Raw genomic sequence first — 16,493 nt, forward strand, 5'->3', positions numbered from 1 at the left:
ATCTTGTTTGTCTGATTTTTGTTTGGGGACCGTTTCTAGTCACAAGGCTAGAAACAGTGGAGGGGGGAAGCCCTTCTTTCCATTCCACATCAGACCCAGTGGGCAGTCCAGGCCCTGCCCACTGCATTGAGTCTGTAGCAACAGAATCACCAGTGATGCTGGTTAACAATGCATGTTCCTGGAATCCACTCCATTCGCTACTGACTCTTTGAGGTGGTGGTCTGCAACCTATACCTGGAAACTTTCTTGATGATTTCAAATCACACCAAAGTCTGAGGACTATGGAAGATCTTCACATTTCTGGAAGAGCCGCACACCTCCAGAAGGAACCACAAGACTTGCCTGAAATGGTAAAGGTATAAGTATTGGACTGAAAGTTGGAAGGTCTCCACCTTTGCTATGTAAGTAAAATGATCTTTCTTTGAAATGAAAATGGATAATACTAAAAGTTCACATTGTTCTAGAGCATTAAAGAAAAAAACCCTGAATTATAGAAATCTGATGTACGAGTTCCTGGAAAGCAAGAACCTATATTTATTGATATGTCTTCATGCCTTAGATCATGCCTTGAATATAGTGTGCACATCAACAGAAGAAAGAAAAGAACTGGATGGACAAAGATACAAAGAGATCAAAAGTGCTGAGCCAAGTGAAAAGTTGAGGCTTCACAGAACTTTTCTGTCTTTCACACACTGAATAAATATTGAGCACCTACTATGAGCTAGTAGGCATGTAATATGTTTCTGGAAATAGAATCCTGAGAGAAGACACAAAGTTCCTTCTTTCCCTGAGACTAATCTAATGATAAATAACAGGCAGATCCTTTGAGAACTTCTATAGGGGCCTCTTCCCTCACCAAAAACTGGGTGTCAGAGAAGGCTTTTCAGACTAATAATTGAGTTGAGATCCATAGGTTGAACCAACGTAAACCAGGGTTGAGATGCAGGAAGAATTTCAGGCAGGTAAAATAGCATCTTGGAAGGCTACGTGACAAGGAAAAGAAATGAAAAAATGCCCTATGGGATGGAACCAAAAGAGTGCAGAAGGCATTCCAGTGAAAAGAAATCAGAGAAGAAAGTGGGGACCAAGCAATGAAGGGATTTGGTCATATCTTCACTATGATGGGAAAATACAAGAGCAGTTGGAGCAGGGAGGTGATAGAATTGCATCTGCATCTTAAAAAGGTCATCTTGCTCCACATCACTCATGATTGGACAGACTCAACTCCAAACTACAACGAGGTACCACGTCACATTAGTCAGAATGGTCCTCATGGAAAAGTCTGTAAATAACAAATGCTGGAGAGGATGTGGAGAAAAGGGAACTCGCCTCCACCGTTAGTAGGAATGTGAGTTGGTAGAGCCACTATGGAAAAGAGTATGGAGGTTCCTGAAGGATCTAAACCTAAAAGTACCATATGATTCAGCAGTCCCACTCCCAGGCACATATCCACCAAAAGTATAACTGAACAAGATACATGCACCATCTGTGCACATATATCTGTGTGTGCACGCAGATGCGCGCGAGCTCGGGCGTTCGCCTGCAAGGATGGGGGGGTGGGGGTGGGGGTGGGGCTGGGGGTAGGGCTGGGGCTGGGGCTGGGGCTGGGGCTGGAGCTGGTGCAGCCCCCCGGGGATTGCCTGAGGCACGCCAAGGGAGCCCCAGACGGAGACCCGCGGGACGGTCCTCTGGTTTCCTGGAAGCCAAATGCAGAGGGGCTCGCGGGCCGCGCGGAGGCACCCCAGGTCTGCAGCGGGAGTCGGTGCCCTGGCCACCCACCCCCAGGAGGGGTTGGGGTCCGGGAGCCCAAGAGTTGGGACGTGGGGGCGGGGGCTAAAGGAGAGGGAAGGCAAAGAGCCTACAGCACCCGGTATTCCCAGGCGGTCTCCCATCCAAGTAAGAACCAGGCCCGACCCTACTTAGCTTCCGAGATCAGACGAGACAGGGCGCGTTCAGGGTGCTATGGCCTTAGACGGAGGCCGCTGCCGCCCGGCGCCCTAAGAGCCCTGCGCTGCGCCTCCCTTTCGCTCTGACCTGCCGGTCAGCCATTCCGACTACAAGTAATTTTACTCCTTCCCCTTTCTCTCCCTGCTTTCTGAGAGTCTCTCTCCTTCCATACTCGATGGTGTAATGAATGGATGCCTTAGATCATTTTCCCTCAACATTTTTTTCTCTTTATTTTTACATTGATTTCTATGAATTCATCTTCAAGTTTATGGATTATTTCTGCCAGCATCTCATATGTGCTATTGAACCTATCAATTTTTCATTTCAATTATTTTAGTTTTCAAATCCAGAATTTATGTTAGTTTCCTTTAAAAAAAATAATTTGTAGCTCTTCATTGGGTCTCTCTGTTTGTTGACTTAGTATCATACTGTCATCTAATTCTTCAAACATGGTTCCATTATTTCATTTTGTAGTTATCATTATTTTGATATTTTATCTTTTGACCTTCATACTGAATTTATAAGTGATATACTTATATGAGTTATCAGTGGTATGTTATACAAATGCTTTACTCACCACCATTACAACATTAGAGTTTTCTGATTTTAACTGTATACTTACCTGTCCCAGCAGGTTGATAAAGAATCCAAGCCTAAAGCCCCTTTAAGGAGGAGGCAAGCTTGCTTGCTTTTTCACATTCTTTGGCCTAAGACAAGTAGGCATTGTAGGGAGCAGTATCTCAGGTTCAAGGACATTCCTCTTTTTGAGCTTTGGATGTATGCTATAGGAAAGGGTCTGGGCAAAACGCTCACATCCTTGAGATGTTTTTTGTCTATTCTCAGAGGCTAGTTGAGACGTATATATGGCCCCACTTAAATTAGTGAGCCCCTTCTGATGTCTGTGTCAGAAGCTTTTTCTGTCACCTTCACTTTAAATAAAATATACACAAAGCTCTGAGTGACTGAGATTGTCTTTGGCCCCAGAGTAATATCTTCTTCTTCAGACACCATGAATCCAGTGGCATCGGTCACCGTTGACTGCTAGGTTATCATCTTGGGGGCTTGTCCAAGATCTTCAAGACAAGGTAAGAACACTCAGAGTTGAGATTCTTTTGCTCGTTTACTGTGGTCTCTACTTTACTACGGAGAAGGCAATGGCACCCCACTCCAGTACTCTTGCCTGGAAAAATCCCATGGGCGGAGGAGCCTGGTAGGCTGCAGTCCATGGGGTCGCTAAGAGTTGGACACGACTGAGTGACTTCACTTTCCCTTTTCACTTTCCTGCATTGGAGAAGGAAATGGCAATCCACTACAGTACTCTTGCCTGGAGGATCCCAGGGGCGGGGGAGCCTGGTGGGCTGCCAACTCTGGGGTCTCACAGAGTCGGACACGACTGAAGCAACTTAGCAGCAGCAGCAGCAGCAGCAGCAGCAGCTACTTTACTAAGTCAGAAGCATGTGGACTGAACTTCTTTTCCCCAGTCAGCTTTTCCTGGTCCCTCTGACCATTTCATATCTGCTTGGGGAATTAAAGTTATTAACCTCGTGTGCCGGATTGTAGACTTTCAAGGGACTTGCAATCCATGCTGTTATTGTGCTTTTCTAGCAAGGCCCCCATTCCAAGTTTTACAGGACACTGCAGACAGGAGCACTTTAGGGAGCGAGCTGGAGCTCTAGCTCCAGGGACATCTCTCAGACTGGAAATCACCATCCTGACCCCACAGACACACAGGCAAGTTCTTGTCGTGGCTATGCCTCTGGACTATATGGATTGAGGCATTGCTGGTGAGCATGAGATTCCTGAGGACACAGATTGGGACACCCCAGATTTGGGCAGATTGAAAGCGCATTGGGCTTCTTCCCTTAGTAGCGCTAGCTCTTAGCAGAGCAGACGAAGCCCTCCAGTGGCTCTTGTCTCAACTCCTTAGGTATTCTTTTTGTACAGTCTGAGGGACAGGAATCAAAAGGATGATGTTGGCACTCCATGCATATGAAGGATTAGTTTTTCCTCGCAGGCGGGCCCTCCATCGCCTCCTTTGTTATTAAATAGACTCGTGTGGCCACTCTCAGGAGGATGTCTTGGGTTTTCTGTTCATCCCTTTATGACTTGCCACTTATACTGTTATGAGGAATGTGCGCAGGTACACAGAAGTTGGGTGCTTCCCCTAGTGGTCTTGGCTCGGCGAGCATCCGGAAAACTACTCTGTTCCACCCCAGGTGGTGCCGGAATAAAAGGGAAATCAAACCAAGGTTTTAATGGTGAGGACCTGGACATCAATCTGGGATGCCATCAGGTCTAACCCTGGTGCATCTCCACCATGCCTGGGTGGTAGAATGAGGGGGGGTGGGAGTAGAACACCTTCACCTGTAAGAGACAGGTTAGCTCTGGCCAGGGAAGGAAGCTTAGGTGGAAAATCAGTCTCCAACCCCGTCTAGAGCAGGGGCAGACACCTCTGGTAGAAAAAAGCCATGGCACTGGGCACTGCTTTTTTCTCTCTTACAGATGGGGCCTAACAGTCCAGAACCACCCCCACCCCTTGAATAATATCTTGAAAAACTGGGATAATTTTGATCCTCAAGGCCTAAAAATCCCTTATATATGGGGTTTCTTTGCTTTAAGAGACGACCTCACCTGCCCAGAGAGATAATCCCTGCTGGGACATCTTCTCGATCAGTCTACCCCTGTCATCAGAGCCAATTTGAGCACTCTCTGGTTTAAATTTTAGCTATGAAGCTATGACTACATGAAGGAGAAATGACATTTTGAACCCTGAATGGCCATGTGTATTCTTTAGACTCCGGAGAAAACTAGGTAAAATGGAATCTTTTTGAAATTGCAAAACTGGTTCCTTTTGCACATGTAATTACTAAAAGTTTGACTTGTGAAAATACTCTTTTGGGGAGCTCTGATCCTGCCTGAGAAACAGAAACATGCCTGGGGAAAAACCTGAGTTAACTCTTATCATGTCCTTGAGATACACAGCCCACTCGATCCGGGACTCCAGCCATGAGCTGGAACTCAAGCCAAGAAAATAAAAGGGACAAAGAGACAATTTAAATTTCAGGTGGAAAACTGTGAGGTTTCTGTCTGTCCAGATTTGTGTGTGTCTCGGTGTATGTCTCCATCCTTGGAAAAAATTGCTAAAGGCTAAGTGGTTCAATGAGCTCTAATTAATTGGCCTAAAGAGAAGTAAGTGCTTACAAATCAAACAATTCTAAATTCAAGGAAATTAAAGTAAATGAATTCGAGGCTTGTGTGAACTGGGAAATAATCATTATTGTATTGATACATGATACTGATGTTTGTTTATTGATCTAATTAACAGAGACATTGTGCAGATACTTTTATAAATGATATAACTTTGGGTGATTTATCCTTACCAATCGACAGAATGATGATGTAAAGTACAAGTCATGGTTTCTGAAGAAAAGTAAGATGTGTGTTTTTAATAAAAAGTAATAAGGAATGGAATTACATTCTATTAAGGAAAAGCAAAGTAAGTCTAAACGTACAGGTGGCTGTCCTCTAAGTGGACAAATGAAGTGACGAATACAGAAAGTGCAAAAAGGTGTGTTGCAAGTGAAAGAAGAGTTTTGTGCATGCTACAAGTTTGTTAAGACATTAAACTGCCTTTGAAGTCTTATTGTGACTATGACTAAGTGCATAACTATTGTTTCCCAGTGAATATAAGCTGTTACCAAACTGGAATTTGGTTTTCTCTCACTGATTAAAAGAACAAAGTTTTCTTGGAATGTGGCTTTTGATAACAGACTACAGCACATATGAACACAGCTCATTCTGCTTCTACAAAAGTTAACGCCTCTTCAGGGAATTTAAAATGGATTAAAAATGGCCATAAACCAAAGGGTTGGGGCTATGAGAGGTCCAACGTGGCCACTTGGCTTTTCCTGGCTCCCTGACAAACCTCATTTTTATTTGATAATGCCTTTCCTGGCTTCAGAATTAATATCTCAGAATAGAAAAAATGGTTAAAAGGTGCTTTCCACAATCTCCAGTGATCAGGGCACCCACTTTGCTGGACAGGTCATACAGACATTCACAAAAGCTTCATGAGTTTCTTCGAGACTACTGCTTTCACTGATGTCCTTGGCCATTGGGCAAGGACAGCAGAACAAAGGGATCAATTGCATGGGATGGAGTAGACTGCTAAATATGACCGCAATTTTCACGACTTTTTGTCTGACATATTGTTGATTTTTACTCTGTGTTTTCAGATATAAAGAAGCACTTCTCCTCGAGTTACTGATCATTTAAAACAATCTAGTGATTTACTCCTACGGGTAAAATTATACCTTTTTTCTCTCTGCCTCATCCCTCCAGAAGCTGGAGACACTTGGGTTCTGAACAGCCTTATCAGGTAAATAAAAAGACTGTCTCCCGACATATACAGAAATCTCAACGTATACTGGGGAGCTCTAAAAGAAAAATCCACCTAACTGATGTCAGGCCTATGGCATCTATTATGTTTCACTGAATATTAAGTTCCAGTTTTTTAAGTTAAGGTCTGTATTTACTAAGACGCACTCCTGAGATAGTTCCTTGTGGTTATGTTACATTGCTAAGAGGTTTAATTAAGTTGTTAAAAAGGACATTCTGAGTTTGTTTCTAAAGCTTATCTCAATAACCAGTCTTTGAATCAAGATCAGATGCTCAGGATCTACAACCACGATATCAACAGCAAGCTATAGTCATTTAGCAAACTAAGTCAGATGACATGGAGATGTCACTGGGCTACACCTACTAGAAGTTCTTGACCTAACTTCTTACTTATGATTCTACTATTACTGCTATCGTTTTCTATATTGCCTGTTTCAAGAAGTGTTGTTCCTTACATTATCAAGTGTGTGACTGAGCCACTAAGTGAGTCACTGTATGACTTAGCTGGAAAAAGAAGAGAAGTGAAAAGCAAAGGAGATAAGGAAAGATATAAGCCTCTGAATGCAGAGTTCCAAAGAACAGCAAGGAGAGGTAAGCAAGCCTTCCTCAGCGATCAATGCAAAGAAATAGAGGAAAACAACAGAATGGGAAAGACTAGAGATCTCTTCAAGAAAATTAGAGATACCAAGGGGACATTTCATGCAAAGATGGGCTCGATAAAGGACAGAAATGGTATGGACCTAACAGAAGCAGCAGATATTAAGAAGAGGGGGCAAGAATACACAGAAGAACTGTGCAGAAAAGATCTTCACGACCCAGATAATCACGACGGTGTGATCACTGACCTAGAGCCAGACATGCTGGAATGTGAAGTCAAGTGGGCCTTAGAAAGCATCACTACGAACAAAGCTAGTGGAGGTGATGGAATTCCAGAGGAGCTGTTTCAAATCCTGAAAGATGATGCTGTGAAAGTGCTGCACTCAATATGCCAGCAAATTTGGAAAACTCAGCAGTGGCCACAGGACTGGAAAAGGTCAGTTTTCATTCCAATCCCAAAGAAAGCAATGCCAAAGAATGCTCAGACTACCGCACAATTGCACTCATCTCACATGCTAGTAAAGTAATGCTCAAAATTCTCCAAGCCAGGCTTCAGCGATACACGAACCGTGAACTTCCAGATGTTCAAGCTGGTTTTAGAAAAGGCAGAGGAACCAGAGATCAAATTGCCAACATCTGCTGGATCATGGAAAAAGCAAGAGAGTTCCAGAAAAACATCTATTTCTGCTTTATTGACGATGCCAAAGCCTTTGACTGCATGGATCACAATAAACTGTATAAAATTCTGAAAGAGATGGGAATACCAGAACACCTGACCTGCCTCTTGAGAAATCTGTATGCAGGTCAGGAAGCAACAGTTAGAACTGGACATGGGAAAACAGACTGGGTCCAAATAGGAAAAGGAGTACGTCAAGGCTGTATATTGTCACCCTGCTTATTTAATTTCTATGCAGAATACATCATGAGAAACGCTGGACTGGAAGAAACACAAGCTGGAATCAAGATTGCCGGGATAATATCAATAACCTCAGATATGCAGATGACACCACCCTTATGGCAGAAAGTGAAGAGGAACTCAAAAGCCTCTTGATGAAAGTGAAAGTGGAGAGTGAAAAACTTGGCTTAAAGCTCGACACGCAGAAAACGAAGATCACGGCATCTGGTCCCATCGCTTCATGGGAACTAGATGGGGAAATAGTGGAAACAGTATCAGACTTTATTTTGGGGGGCTCCAAAATCACTGCAGATGGTGACTGCGGCCATGAAATTAAAAGACGCTTACTCCTTGGAAGAAAAGTTATGAACAACCTAGATAGCATATTCAAAAGCAGAGACATTACTTTGCCAACAAAGGTCCGTCTAGTCAAGGTTATGGTTTTTCCTGTAGTCATGTATGGATGTGAGAGTTGGACCATGAAGAAGGCTGAGCACCGAAGAACTGATGCTTTTGAACTGTGGTGTTGGAGAAGACTCCTGAGAGTCCCTTGGACTGCAAGGAGATGCAACCAGTCCATTCTGAAGGAGATCAGCCCTGGGATTTCTTTGGAAGGAATGATGCTGAAGCTGAAACTCCAGTACTTTGGCCACCTCATGCAAAGAGTTGACTCTTTGGAAAAGACCCTGATGCTGGGAGGGATTGGGGGCAAGAGGAGAAGGGGACGACAGAGGATGAGATGGCTGGATGGCATCACTGACTCGATGGACGTGAGTCTGAGTGAAGTCCAGGAGTTGGTGATGGAGAGGGAGGCCTGGCGTGCTGCGATTCATGGGGTCACGAAGAGTCGGACACGACTGAGCGACTGAACTGAACTGAACTGACATAACATAAGAAATCCCCACATAATAGGAATTAAACTCAATATATGAGTTTTCTCATACAGTGTGATTTACTAGCGAAAAGCAACCACCACCCCACAACCTGAACTGCTCATGAATCCAGACTGAATGAGGCAGGCAGAATAATGTCTTATTTTAAGCCTCATTCCGAGAGAGAGAGATTTGTATGAATGATGTCTCTGTGAAATGAAGCAATATATTCTGGCCTCTTTATTTCCTAGTACTTGTATTTATTAACAGGAGAGATAAGAATGGCATATATTGTAAGCATCTTTTTAAAAAATTCCTCACCCAAAATATCTGGTATTAAACTCCGTAGTTCATGGCTGAAGGTCATGGATTATGGTTTCTGCTTAATTTACACATGAAGGCAGAGCTGAGGTCTCTATGGAAGGCTGTTAAACACTATAAGCAAACACAGAGATGGGGATATTGAAAAATATCAGTTATTACCAGATATTCGCAACTATCTGGGAAGACGAATGGATGATCTTTATGAAAATGTAACTCCAAACAACTGATCCACTTGAGGAGATAATTCAATTGGGAAATTAAGTAAGATTTGGTTGATTTACATTATTTACAACATATTCATTCAGTTACTTTGATAACTTCTGCCTCCTTAAGATTATTATTTACAATTCTGAAACACCATTCTTTTTTGACATTTAAATATTCAGCAAAATATGCAAAATAATATTTGCAAAGTATCTTGCAAGTACAAAAATAAGACACATACATATTCAGTTCAGTTCAGGCCCTCAGTCGTGTCTGACTCTTTGAGACCCCATGTACTGCAGCACACCAGGCCTCCCCGTCCCGTCACCAACTCCCGGAGTCCACCCAAACCCATGTCCGTTGAGTCCGTGATGCCATCCAGCCATCTCATCCTCTGTTGTCCCCTTCTCCTCCTCCCCTCAACCTTTCCAAGCATCAGGGTCTTTTCAAATGCGTCAGCTCTTCTCATCAGGTGGCCAAAGTGTTGGAGTTTTAGCTTCAACATCAGTCCTTCCAATGGACACCCAGGACTGATCTCCTTTAGGATGGACTGGTTGGATCTCCTTGCAGTCCAAGGGACTCTCAAGAGTCTTCTCCAACACCACAGTTCAAAAGCATCAATCCTTCGGCCCTCAGCTTTCTTTATAGTCCAACTCTCACATCCATACATGACTGCTGGAAAAACTATAGCTTTGACTAGACAGATCTTTGTTGCTCGTAAAGTAATGCTCAAAATTCTCCAAGCCAGGCTTCAGCAATACATGCGCCATGAACTTCCAGATGTTCAAGCTGGTTTTAGAAAAGGCAGAGGAACCAGAGATCAAATTGCCAACACCTGCTGGATCATCGAAAAAGCAAGAGAGTTCCAGAAAAACATCTATTTCTGCTTTATTGACTATGCCATAGCCTTTGACTGTGTGGGTCACAATAAACTGTGGAAAATTCTGAAGGAGACACACACATAATATAGCCAAATATTAATATGGCCTATCTTTGTGTGGAGAACAGTTAACAACATTTTTATGACATAGTAATAATATGATTCTTTAAAATCCATCATCTGTCCTATTAATTCTACAAAATATTACATTATTTGAGAGAGAAACATTAGAAAATATCCTATTACCTAAAATAAATCTATAGTATTAAATATAGTTTAACTCATTATATAGAATACAAATCTATACTATTAATAGTTACATTTAATATCCAAAACTATGCACATTTTCATAAGAAAATGCAGCAATCTTAAAAATGTATTTCAAACAAAATGTATACTTTGCCCTAGAAAATCATGAAAATCCTATAGGTATGGATGTATACACATTAGACTTCCCTGGTAGCTCAACTGGTAAAGAATCCACCTGCAATGCAGGAGACCCCTGGTTGATTCCTGGGTCGGGAAAATCCCCTGGGAAAGAGATAGGCTACCCACTCCAGTATACTTGGGCTTCCCTGATGGCTCAGTTGGTAAAGAGTCTGCCTGCAATGTGGGAGACCTGGGTTCAGTCCCTGGCTTGGGAAGATCCCCTGGAGGAGAACATGGCAACCCACTCCGATATTTGTGCCTGGAGAATCCCCATGGACAGAGAAGCCTGGTGGGCTACAGTCCATGTGGCCACAGAGTCAGAAACACCTAAGCACAGCAGCAGAATATATATATATATATATATATATATATATATATATATATATATATTCCCATCACTGAGTCTGATCTATATTTTGTCAAATATTATTTTAGGATTATTCTACACTTGAATTTAGATAGTAAGTGAAAGTCTTTTACTTTGAGATAAATCATCTGTTTTGAGGAACTAAAGGATTTATATTTTCTTCTTTTTTGTAGCAAAGTCAGTTGTAGTTTATTTATTCCTTGATCATGTATACTTAATATCAAACCCAGTTCAAATAGCATGAGTTTGTATATATATATATATATATATATATATATATATATATATATATATACACATATATTTCCCCCAATACTTACAATGTTACTTCACAAACAGATCACACAGTGACTTGCTTTTCAGACTGTAAGACTTGCCATGTCGACTATAAGGCTGGACTTTACACTATGTTGTATTTAGATCTATATATTCTTTTCACTTAAGTAAAATAATAGCAGTTCACAAATACACACAAAAAAATCTCTAGGTACTTGATTAAAAGAAATCTAGAGTTGTAGGATACGAGGCTAGGTATATAGTTCTGAAAGGAGTTTGCAGTATGTGATTGTTCTTATTTTCCTATAACTGCCTTTTTGTTTTTGTTTAGTCGCTGAATCATGTCCAGCTGTTTTGCATCCCCATGGGCTGTAGCCCACCAGATTCCTCTCTCCATGGGATTTCCCAGGCAAAAACACTGGAGTGGGTAGCCATTTCCTTCTCCAGAGGATCTTCCTGGCCCAAGGATTGAACATGTGTCTCCTGCATTAGCAGGTGGATTCTTTAACTGTCTTTTACCTTGTAACATATTATTACCTTTTATACCTTGAGGCCAAGTATTTTGAGAGCGAAGTCTCCCCCAGGTTTAGCCTTCAATACAGGCAGGATCACTCTCCCTCCAGATTTTTCAGTGTGTTTTTACTCTGTAAAAAGTTTCCTTTTCTTTTTTTTTAAACAAAGGGGATTATTAGTGAAAAGTGAAATCAAGGAAAACGCATTGAGAGGAAAATAAAGAAGGAACCACTGAAGGCAAGCTGTTGTTGGAGGCTTGGCTTTTACACATTCTGCCTGATGTTCCCATTAGCAGGAGAGACTCAGCAACAGAGGGAGTGATGAGAAGACAGTCACTGGCGTCAGAGATGAATGACCTTCAGATCATTAAGCTCCTTTCCCAGAACCTTTTATTGCACCAAACTCTTCTTATGGAATTTTTCATCTCCATGTTTCTAAGTGTGTAGATAAGCGGGTTGAGCATGGGGACAATAATTGTGTAGAAGAGCGTAAACACTTTATCCTCTGGTAATGTTGTGGCAGGTCTAATGTAAACAAAGATGACAGGTGTGAAAAAGAGGATCACGGACTGTGATGTGGGAACTACAGGTGGAAAGTGCTTTATGGTGGCTTTCTGCAGAATATGTGCACACATTATACAGAATCAAAATGTAGGAGGCCATCAAAACCACAAAGAGCACCAGTCCCATCAAGCCAGAATTGGCAATGACAAAAAAGCCAATTTTGTGTGTATCAGTGCAGGCTAGTTTCAACAAAAGATATGCATCACAGAAATAGTGGTCTATTTCACTGGGGCCACAGAAAGGTAAAACAATCGCAAGAAGAAAGAGACCAAGAGAATGAAGAAGTCCCCCTGCACACGACGCTATGAGAATTGAGTGACGTTTTTGCCTGTTCATGGTGATGGCGTCGTGGAGAGGTTTGCTGTTGACCACATAGCAGTCACAGGCCATCCCTGTGAGGGTGAAGACCTCATTCCCCCCTCCCCAAAGAAGTAGGTGGTGAAAAGCTGTGTCATGCAGTTTTTATAGGAAATGGCCTTTTTTCCATCAGTAAGTCAGTCATGAGTTTGGGTGTCACAGTGGAGGTGTAGAAGAGATCTGAGAGTGCAAGGCAGTTAAGGAAGAAGTACATGGGCTGGGTGATTAGCTGACTGCATGTAATAGAAATCACAATGATCAAATTCCCCAACCAAATAGCCAGGTAACAGAATAAGAAAAATAAAAAGCAGAGGATCTGGACTTTCTTGTCCATAGAAAGTTCTAAGAGGATAAATTCAGTAACATTATTTCTATCTTCCATGATCTGATGTTCAAGAAAGTTATCTGAAATGACAAAACCAATGAAACGAATCATTGATGAGAAAATGGAAACCTAATATCTACTTTAAATGGCACCAATGTGCCGGTGCTAGACGGCAAAGTCGATCAGGTCCCGAGAACGTGCACGGCGGGGCTGAGAAAAGAAACGAAAGCAAGAGAAATCTCCAACAAAGATGCGGTCGAGAGGTTCAGACACGTCTCCACGAAGGGACGCAGTCTGACACCAACTTTATTCAGCATCTCACATTTATACAGAAGAGCGTGAGAAAGACAAGACAGTTAACATTTTCTTTGTTTGACCTACACATCTTACAAACAGTCACAAGAAATCTTGAGAGCATGGGAATGGCACCCTGTTATTATTTCTTACACCAGATAATATTTCTCTGTGTGTGAGAAGTTTGCACAGAACTCCAGGTGCCTGCAGTAAATAAGCGCCTAATCTCTGGGGTGGCGGGACAGAGAGCTATGTTTGCAAGCAAACCCTCAAGGACTGAGGCAGCTCCCAGAGCTGTGTCCTTCGGACAAAGGACCCCGTTCTGACGGGCAGCTCCCCGCACCAATGCCTTTTAAAGACAAGTTCTTTTGAGACCCACTGAAATCATTTTCATTTAATACGAGTCTTTTGAATATCTAGTACTAATATTCCTCGAAGAGCTAAGAATACAGTGATAAATTAGACAAAGTTCCAGTTTTTATATAATTTAAATTATTTTGTGAGGAAGCCAGGAATTATATTTATCAAGAATTTTTAAAAAAGAGATAATCTTAATAGTGTTAAGTAGGGCGACATATAATGTGCCGATTTAGGATGTAAAATAGAGGCAACTATAGAATTTGCTTGATTAAGTGGTTTCTAATGAAGTCACAAAATTGGTGTAGGGTGTGTGGGTGGGCTTTGCAGTGCTGGCACAGAGTCAATGTTAAATAAATATCAATTAAAAAAAATCTGGAAAGTGAACAATGTGCTATAATTTTGAAGGAATAATACAATACATAATCATCCTTTAGTCAGGTAATTCATGATAAAACTGAAGAACAAATCATTTTTATGAGTGGACTCATGATCCTTTTTGACTGTTAAGTTAGTTAAGTTGCTCAGTAGTATCTGACTCTTCGCGACCCAGTGGACTGTAGCCCACCAGGCTCCTCCATCCATGGGATTCTCCAGGCAAGAATACTGGAGTGGGTTGCCATTTCCTTCTCCAGGGGATCTTTCTGACTCAGGGATCAAACCCAGGTCTTCTGCATTGCAGGCAGATGCTTTAACCTCTGAGCCACCAGGGAAGCCCTTTTGACTTTTAAGAGGAAATAATTCCTTCATGAGAAATACTCCATGAAACTTTCATATTTCTTAAACAATATTTGTAGCATCTCTAGGTTAATATATTGACAACTATGCTTTTCCTGTTTGTCTATATTTCTCTTGCAAGATTATTTCCTCTTTCAAAATCAATTAACATTCAGAAGTTATTTGAGTTACATCTTATCAGACTGTAATTATACTTGCCTAGTTTGGAAATCATATACTGAGGAATGGGCTCCTCTAATTCCAAAATAGTTCCCCCTAAACACAATACAATAAACAAGATGTAGCACTCTTTCCCTTAATTTCTTAGAGAATTCACCCACACAATCTGCTTGTGGAGTGGAGTTCCCTTTGGTCCACATCTTCTCTAGCATTCGTTATTGACAGACTTTGCAATGAGGACTATTCGAACTCGTGGAAGTGGTCCCTCCTTGTAACTTGGAGTTGAGTCGCTACAAACATTAGTGTTATGGAGCAAGACGACATTTAGGAAATGCAGAGAAATTCTATCATCTCCCTGCCCCAACTGCTCTTGTATTTTCCCATCATATTGAATATATGATCACATCCCTTCATGCTTGTTCCCCACGTTAGTCTCTGATGTCTTTTCCCTGGAATGCCCTCTGCACTCTTTGGCTTCCATCCCATAGGGCATTTTCATTTCTTGAACGTCCTAAGTTTCCCTGGTCACGTAGACTTCCAGGATGCTGTTTTCCCTGCCTGAAATTCTTCCTGCATCTCAACCCTGGTTTACGTAGGTTCCACCTATGGACCTCAACGCAATGGATACTCTGAAAAGCCTTCCCTGACACCGAGGTTTTGGTGAGGGTAGAGGCCCCTCGACAAGTTCTCCAAGGATCTGCCTGTGATGTATCATTAGATTCGTCTCAGTGAAAGCAGGAACTCTGTGTCTGCTTCTCTCCGCCTTCTAGTTCCAGAAACTTATTACATGCCTCCCAGCTCATCGTAGGTGCTCAGGATTTACTTAGTGTGTGAAAGACAGAAAAGTTCTTGGAAGCCTCAAGGTGTCACTTGGCTCGGCACTTTTGATCTCTTTGTGTATTTGGCGATTCCATTCTTTATTTCCTGGGTTGATGTGTACACTATAATCAAGGCACAATCTAAGGCACTAAGACATATCCATAAATATAGGTTCTTGCTTTCAAGGAACTCGTACAGCAGATTTCTACAATTTAGGGCTTCTCAAAAGCTCTACAAGAACGTGAACGTTGAGTATGATCCATTTTCACTTCAAAGAAAGATATTTTGATTTCCATAGCAAAGGTGGAGACCTTCCGACGTTTAGTCCAATACTTATACCTTGACCATTTCAAGCAAGTATTGTGGTTCCTTCTGGAGGTGTGTGGCTCTTGCAGAAACGTGAAGATCTTCCATCGTCCTCGGACTTTGGTGTCATTTGCAATCATAAAGAAAGCTTCCAGATATAGGTTCCAGACCACCACCACACACAGTCAGTAGCCAAAGGAGTGGACTCCAGGAATATGCGTTGTTAACCAGCATCACCATTGATATTTCTGCTGCACACTCAATGCAGTAGCCAGGGCCTGGATTGTCCACTGGGTCTCACGTGGAATGGAAAGAAGGGCTTCCTCCCCCTCCCAAACATCCACCCCACTCTTGACAGCCTTGTGACTAGAAACGGGCCCCGAAACAAGAATCAGACAAACCAGATAAGCCCAGATGGTAGTTCATGAGATGAAGGAACTAAGCAGCTGGTTGGGATGGCGCCAGGGGGAAAGGTTGCTCTTTTTGTCTCCCGCTCTACTCCTTTCTTCCTGGACGCCTTAGGGGTTCATCATGGAGATTTGAAATAAAGTTCACCAAAGTCATATGTGTTGAATCAAGATTTTGCATTTCACCATCTCTCAAAAACGAAGAGTGCTTAACCTGCACAGGTTTCTTTCAAAAAAGCCAATTGCTTTTCAATTCTGGGGTTTCTCTCTTGCCTTGTTCAAGTAGCCTTAAGAGTAAAAATCAACGAAAACTAAAGAAAGATTCCAAGATACCAACAAAGGACACCTTCTGTTTCTTCAATCATCTTTCCACTTAGTAGCACACGAGCTCTTTTCTTTGTATTTTGCTTTGCCTAGGGAATTCGCAATGTGCTGGTTCAGATGGCAAGGCATCCGCCCGCAGGAG

The 16,493-nt window shown here is 42.2% G+C and overlaps 1 pseudogene; it reads right to left on the minus strand.

Moving 5' to 3' along the window:
* Nucleotides 1-1,855: 1,855 nt before the first annotated feature.
* Nucleotides 1,856-1,974, minus strand: LOC129641060 (uncharacterized; annotated as a pseudogene).
* Between the last annotated feature and the right edge of the window lie 14,519 nt (nucleotides 1,975-16,493).

This window comes from Bubalus kerabau, unplaced genomic scaffold (genome assembly GCF_029407905.1).
Source record: "Bubalus kerabau isolate K-KA32 ecotype Philippines breed swamp buffalo unplaced genomic scaffold, PCC_UOA_SB_1v2 scaffold_70, whole genome shotgun sequence".
Lineage (NCBI taxonomy): Eukaryota > Metazoa > Chordata > Mammalia > Artiodactyla > Bovidae > Bubalus > Bubalus kerabau.